The sequence below is a fragment of the Ceratosolen solmsi genome, unplaced genomic scaffold, assembly GCF_000503995.2.
Source record: "Ceratosolen solmsi marchali unplaced genomic scaffold, CerSol_1.0 scaffold14, whole genome shotgun sequence".
In the NCBI taxonomy this organism is placed as follows: Eukaryota; Metazoa; Arthropoda; class Insecta; order Hymenoptera; family Agaonidae; genus Ceratosolen; species Ceratosolen solmsi.
Window position 1 is genome coordinate 9,604,877 of NW_011948420.1, and position 8,603 is coordinate 9,613,479.

Sequence of the window (8,603 nt, forward strand, 5' to 3'; positions counted from 1 at the left end):
AGAGAGAGAGAGAGAGAGAGAGTGGAGTTTCAATAATATAATCACAAAAGATACTTTCCTTCCACTAATTATTTCTTCTTAAGAATGATTTATTATTAATTAAATAAATACATTTTTTATATATTATATACCTATATAATTTGCATTAGATTTAGATAATTATAAATTAAAAAATTTTTTAGCAACCTAAAGCAAGCTATTTATACAATAAAATTTATATTTAATTATTTTTATATTATATTATATTGTTAAATTCATTATATAAACTTCATTGTGTTAGTAACTAGGTTCTGTTATCAATTATATTAGAAATATAATGTAATATCAATATTCTATTATTACATTAATATTTATTTTGAAATATTATATTAATAGTATATATATGCAAAAATTATTAAATGAATGTTCCACATATTATTTATTTTTGTTAAAACATTTTTCGTATAATGTATTACGATTTAGATTTAAATCCAGACTTTAGAACGTACTATATTAAAGAAATAAATTTATCCAAACAATTGATTACAACAATATTGCCATTTAAGTATTTATTATACTTAACTATTATTGGATTAGAAATGCTTACAAAATATTTATAACAAGTTTTAATAAGGCAAGGAAAACGTAATATTATAGCTTACGTTGTTTTTCTGCAGTCAGAATATATAAATTAAACGAGTTGTAAGCAATATTTCTCTATTGGAATGAGTTCGGTTATCTTGATTTTAGTATGAATGTATTTTAGTTTTATTGTAATTCAATAATACTTTTTAACAAATTAAATTTTTGATTAATCATAAAATGAGCAATTATTTTTAATAGCATATTAATCAATTATTCAATAATAAATTGAAAAATTCATAAAACCTATTTTATGTAATAATATCATTGCTTTATTCTAAAGACTTGAATAACACTTAAAGCTTTAAGTTTAATTTTTTATAAAAAATAAAATAAAATATAAATTATGTAATATTTAATACTATCATTATTAATTATATATGAATTATAAAAGTATATCACAAGTTTATGAATTTATGAAATCGATATCAATATGCGTTAAAGATTGTTAATATTTATAGACTTCATGCTACTTATTATGGTAACTATATATATTTTGGTATGAAAATTATATAAAATATTACTACGTCATGCTTACAAAATATTAACTACTCTTAAAACTTAATAAAAATGTCTAATAGATTCATATATTTTTTTTTTTTTTTGTAGTATTTATGTCGACATCCACGCCCATACGACTAAAGATAGTGTATGGCTATTTCTGCGCAGAATCGAAAATTCAATACAAAAGAGAAACTGGTTAAAGAAATTTCTCTTCTAATCTCTAATATATAATGAACAGAGATTTATCTATAATATATATATATATATATATATATATATATATATTTATTTATTTATTTATTTATTTTATTCAATTTCTCTTTGATTTTGATTACATTATCATTTAAGTCGTTACTTATAACAGTATAACAAAATATAAAAAATATTTAATACATTGAAGGTACCCTAAATTGTGTATTAATTGCATATTTAACATAATTTGGATAAATTAAAATTAAATTAATAAAGTAAAAATAAAACATTTTTTATAGGTGCATCTGTGATCTAGTGCATCAATGAAAAATATTAAATGCTAATAATTAATATTTTTCTATTTCTATTTTATATTTTCCTAATTAATAATATTTGCTTAATTAATAATGTTTAATAAATATTATAATAATACTTGTTTATTTACTTAATTTTCTTCGGAATTTAAATTTCGGTATTATAGATTTTTATATAAGAATTTCTTGATTTACATTATAAAAAGTCAATAAGGACGGAATTATGTAGCTTCATTTTATTAAAATAGATGTAATGATAAATTATAAATTATATTAAGAACTTAATATTACTTTACTCATTTTAAAAAGATTAATTACAATTAAGAAGCAAGAATATTTAAAATAAACTTAATAAAACTGTATTGTAATGGATAGTGTTTTATACTTTCATTAATTTCCAATTACTTGGAAATGTTTGAGAAAAAAACGATAAAAAAGTTTATCTATTTTTACAATTAATTTTGCGCATTGAATATTATTTAAATGAACAATGCATATTTAATATAAAATGCGTTATGAAGACTATATAATTAAGCTTCGAAATAAACGCGTTAAAATGAAAGAGGATAAATGCTTCTCATAATTCCAATTCTTTAATTAATCAGAATGTTCTTAAAATTGTATAATATAAAAAAAATATATAATTTTCATTGAAGTTTTTTCGAAACAAGTAAAAACATAAAGATGTTTAATAACGGTTATTTTATTATAAAATATTTATTATTTTCTATATTTTTAGCAATTACAAATTTTTATAAAACTCAAGTTTTAATATTATTTTACGCTTAAATATCGACAAATAATCTCTGAACAGGTATAAATTTTAATGAATTATTTAGTTTGATAGTTTTCCAGGGGTTTTCTAAATCAATATTAAAAATATATTTTAAATTAATTATTTTTCAACTATTAATTCATTTTTATTACAATATAGTGTACTAATGATTATTTAATTGCATATATTTTGCATTTAAAATCTTGTTTTATGTATTATTAGATTTATTATAATTTTACCTTATTTCGTATAATTTATTTTTTTTTTGTCGCTTAAGTACACCATGCTGCAATTGCTTAATTTCTTTTATAATCGTGAGAGATAATAAATATAACAATTATTGTAATTATTAGTGTAAAAATTTACCATTGAAAACTTAAGCTGCAAAATTAGCGAACAAAATAAGTGTAATTTTTCTTATAAATATACATCATATAGCTCAAGCTGTTATTATTTACAACGATACTAACATTTCTGAGTACGACGGTATTATGTGTTTTGACAGAATTTAAAATTTAATGAGAAAATGTCTATTCTTTCAAATATGTAATTCTTACAAACTGTATTTAAAAACAATTCCATCAGTATCACATTGTAATAATCAGCTTATAGAGAGACAGAGAGGGAAAAGGCAGATGGACAGCAAAAGAGAGAGAGAGAGAGAGAGAGAGAGAGAGAGAGAGAGAGATTGTTGTATACGCTGTTTCCCTTGCATATTGTCTTTCAAAATCTATATATTTCATTTGTTTTTTTAAATAATGTATAGCACACGTACTTCTCATTAAAATAAGTTAATTATTTAAAAAAATTATTGATAATAATAAATTGGTTGTACACTGTATAAAATATATATATATACATATTTAAGCCTTATTTAATACGTAAAAATAATTTGAAATTAAATACGTTATTGAGTGGGGATTGTATACACAAATTAATAAATAAAAAAAAAATACGTCATTGACCACTTGGTAGTTTTAAAATTATGTAATATATTATTGTGATTCTCTTAAGGTGGCTAGAATGATGCTAGTTAGTATATAAAATCAAGCACTTTGAATTCTCTAATAGTGGATAAGCTCGGTTAGTCCAGCGACTGATTTACTAATGAATTTGGCAGGCCAATTCGAGATGGAACATGTCAGATTTACATTTAATATTCTTTGTGGTTCATACTTTGTGGCTTTAAATACTGCTTGTAAATAATCTAAATATAAATTTTTAAAGAAGAAGTTAGGAAGAATAAGGAAGGTAAACATATATAATAAAATACATTATTTTAAATATATAGACAGCGGCGATGAGAATAATAAGATGGTTTAGGAAAAGGTTATTTAAAAATTTAAAAAGGCAGTAAGTGCAAATATCACAATAATATAATTAAAAGCTATTTGAAAATATATTTAGAGGTAGTAAAGAGAGAAAGTAAATAGTTATATTAGAGTTATATTTATATTTATGAACAAATTTATAAGAATTTAAAAACATTTTATGTCAATGCTAATGAACGTATGTACATGGAAAAACTAAGTTCTTTAATATTACTAATTGATTATTATATATTAAATATAAGCAATGAATGTGTAAAAATATTATTGGACAAATTAGAAATAATTTTAAGAAATCCAACAAAAATATTTTTAAAAAATTCAATAATTATGTAGTAAATGTCTATAATACGTATGTAAAATGAAAGTAATAAGGGCAAATATAAAATAATAAATAAAACAGGATATAAAATATAGGATAAATAAATTAAATTTTTTTACTCAAGAGTAACGTTTCAATTAAATTGAAGATTTGTCCACAAAGTATATATATATATATATATACATGTTTATTTGGATACAATAGATTTTTTTTAATGAATATATATATATATATATATATATATATATATCAACAGTTTTGTGAGTGTTATCTTAGATAAAAATAGCAAATTCTAATTATAACTAATATTATTTTTACTAAAATTACTTAAATGAATTACTTTCGATTGAACGAAAGTTAATATAATCTTAAGATACATTTATTAAATTAGCAATAATTTTATTGTGCAAAAGTAGAAGTCGTTTTTTATCTATAAAATATACATTAAATATATATATATATATATATATATATATATATATATATTTAGTAGAATTTCCCTAAGTTTTTTCTTTACACATATAATTAGAGTATATAATTGAGTCGAGAAAGCTTCAATTGCTTTTACAATATAAAGTATAGTATATAAGAATATAGAAATAAGCAACTCTATCTCTAATTCATAAAAATAAAATATAATTTGTAATATTCAAAGTAATTCCAATTATTATATAAAAATACAATTATAATAATTATTATAAACAATCGGTAAAATTGAAATTTAAAATCTTGACATAATGTGACCATTTTTATTTAATTAAATTATTGCGTAATTTACACATATTTGTTTGCCTACGATGATTCATCACAGTTTGAAGTACAAACAATGGGAAATGAGAAATGGGACTCATTAGTCATTTTATCCACTTAAGTCTTATAACTATATGTTACCAAACACATCTATAAAAATTACAGCCAATAGTCATCTGTTTTAGATTATACTTGTATTGTAAATAAAACAAATTAAAATGTTAACATTATAATTTTGATGTAATTTTAAAGTTAGACATTTCTCGACACGATAAATCAAATAGATAATTATAGTTAGACGATCTTTCATTCCATTTGTAACAATAAAAAATTGAGAAACTCGATTTAAAAGTGCTTGTTACGGTTTGATGATTATGCACGCTTTGAAAGTTCAAAAACTATCACCCCTATCGATAGCAGTAAAAAACTTTGCTAAATTGTGCTATTCGAACTGTCAACTAGATATTAGAAGCTTTGGTCATGCGGATAAATCGTGTTTATCCTATATTGATTGGTAAATTAATGATGACACATTCGTTAACTCTGGTTTAAGCTGCTCACTTTAGCCTAAAAGTGTAGTCGGTCGAACACATTTAAGTCTTTGATGGAAAGAACAAAGTAGTCGTTTACATGGAAAAAAAATTGCTTACTCGATTGTAGCGAAATGAAAATTTCATATAAATATCCCGTCACGAATGACATTTATTAATATTATATATACCGTTAATATTTTTTTCTTTTAAAATTCACTAGATTAAAAATTACCAAATCAATTTACATTATTAAATTGTATTATTTATTATTATTTAATTTGATTTTATGTCTACTTTCTCTAGAAAAATACAATGCTATTAATTTATGTATTTAAAGAAAAAAAATAGCAGAATCTTGATTAAACCATTAATTTTATTAGTTTTGTTACTTCTTTATTATTCACAAATTGTGAAAATTGTATACGTCACGTCAATGTTCATATTTTTATAATATTCGTTCATATTGAAAACTGCATGCACAGATATTGCTGGAAATCCCTTTCACCCTCACCCCTCCACCCCTCACTCTCTCTCTCTCTCTCTCTCTCTCTCTCTCTCTCTCGCTTTCTTTCTCTTTAAAATTCTGATGTTCAGACCATTCCAGTTCAGGTTCAATTTTCTTTGTTTCTCAAACAATTCTCGATTATAATAAATTATCACTATTCCCTTTCCAAATTTTCAATATCCCTTTCCAAAGTTTTCAATGTTTTATGCTCTTTATTCATAAAAAATTGCTTATTATAGATCACAGTTTGATGAACAAAATGGAGAAAAATTATTTTAAAAATCTTTAATTTATACTTTACATTTTTTGATTATTAAATCATAATTATTTTATGCTACGTTATTTTACATTTTATGTTTTCTGTTTGATATTTTTAAAAATTTTGTGACTAATAATATTGAAAAGTGTAATCAATTTACAATTCAAAATTTTAATTTAACATCAATATCAAATTAATGTTGTGCATTTTTGAAATGGTAGTGTATTATTATTACCTGTTTAAAAAATTTCATGAAATCCTACTTTTATGCTTAATAATTTTTTTCATAAGTTTTTAATAGTAGACGAAAATTTCCATACTTATGAAATTCACTCTAATAAAACAAAAATAAACAAAATAATACAGAACATAAATTATGGTATCTCGAATATGCAAAATAAAACTTAACGCTTACACGATTCAGAACAAAAAAATTTGTGCGTAAAAAGCTGTGTGATATCTGTTTTATATTTAAATGGTAATGATCGAGTTTTATAATATCCTTCCCTCTCCCCTGGAATATATCGACTCCTTTGTTTTTATTTATTTCAAACTAAATAAAATGCTTAATTATATATATTATTATTTATAATATATGAATGTATTTCCTTCCATACGTAATACTTGTTATTACAGAATATATCATTTTAAATTTTATATAGATTATATATCGAAGGATTTGCATTTATTCCAAGATAAAATGCATATTTTAATAAATAATTTGTTCAATTTGAATTTTTCCTTATAATATAAGAATAAGATTTTATTCAATGGTAAATAAAACTTACGGACAAGAATTTATTTTATATTATTATTTAATCATAAATATGTGATGACAATGATCATTCGAATTTTATTTCTTTAAGAAGTTCTTGGATTTATTTTAATTATACTATTAAAATAAAATTTCCTTATATATACAATATAAACAATTTATACTATATTTACAAATTTTACTTTCAAATATTTAAAATTTTAATAATTAGTTTTTTTTAATAACTCGTATAATTGAAGAAAATTTTTTCTGCACTGTAGAGTTAGAGAAAAATATTTTATTTCATTATATATATAAGTGATATTTATATTTATACTTATCGTGTAAATGGAATAACAAATTTCATTTATCATTGTATTAAAAAAAAAAAAAAAAAAACATAATAATAATACCAAAGAAAATTCAGATTCCTGTAAAGGTAAAATTTAATTTTTAAATAAACACAATCGCAAAAAATATATTGTACATAATATAGAATAAAAAAAAAAAAGTCACAAAAAAATTGCGAAAAGAGCGAAAAAAGCAAAAAGTTCAATACGTTAGAATTAGGAAATATACAAGAAGTGAAGAAGGAATTTATGGAGAATTTCGTTGAAAGTCATGAATATTTCACACATTGGTGCTCCCAGAACCTTGGAGGGTATATTAGAAAAGAATCTAAAGTGAGAAGTTCGAGCTGGAGAATTACGTCCTTAAGAATTAGCCAAGACTTTGCAATCTTGTTATTGGACATTTGAAAAATAAAACAAATTGCTTTATTAAAGTATTTTCTTAATTAGTTGACTTCGGTCATTGTCCTCTCTTCTGCACTAAATTCACGTTGAGATCAGATGATTAGGTTATTGCACCGAGGCGAAACGCATCGATTCTTTACCCTCCACGTAGATTCGCATTTAGGTTTGCTTGCTAATTTATGTCCCAGAGAACGAAAATATGAATTCTTTATCCTAAATTAAATTTAGTATTCAGGTTTAGCGCTTGACCTACAATCCTGTGCGGTGACCTACCAAAACCATTAAGATATTATCCAACACCAAAATCCTTGTTGTTGAAGTTTGATTATTTTTAATTTATTGCCCCAAGACCGAATGTATTAAATAACTCATTTTCAATAAAATGAGCAATGAATTCTAACGATATAATATTTTACCTTTATAAGTGAGACTATCGTGCGATTAAAAATGGTGAGCTTATTTCAATTACGTTAGAATTTCATAGGAATAGGAATAAATTTTTCATGTAAGATAATTTTTAGATATCAAGAGAATATTTTCGAATATTCATTAAATAAAAGAATGAAGCATAATATATAATATATTATTTCGAATGATTAATAAATATTTAACTTTGATAATGTATTTGATATTATTTGATAAATGTAATATTGGGAGTTTACTATATATATAGACAATTATCTATGCTCGTTAGCACTTTAACACTTGTATTCCCTTATTGTAAATAAGTTTTGATTGAATAAGTATTTATAAAATGGAGAAAATTGTGTCTTTTTATAATAACATATGAACATGACTGCATAGTAAATCAATATTTTTTAATTAAAATGTTTCATACGTATAAATTTCTTTATAGAAATATATACATATCTTTTATTACCGGATAGCAAAATATGACGCAATGCGTATTCATATATATATATATATATATATATATATATATATATATATATATATATATATATATATAATTAAGAAAATGTTTTTTTCT

The 8,603-nt window shown here is 22.0% G+C and overlaps 1 protein-coding gene across 1 annotated transcript in view; it reads right to left on the reverse strand.

Annotated features, from left to right (window-relative positions):
• Positions 1 to 8,603, reverse strand: part of Calx (sodium/calcium exchanger 3) — a 127,118-nt gene that overhangs the window by 33,449 nt on the left and 85,066 nt on the right. The gene's annotated exons all lie outside the window — the stretch shown is intronic.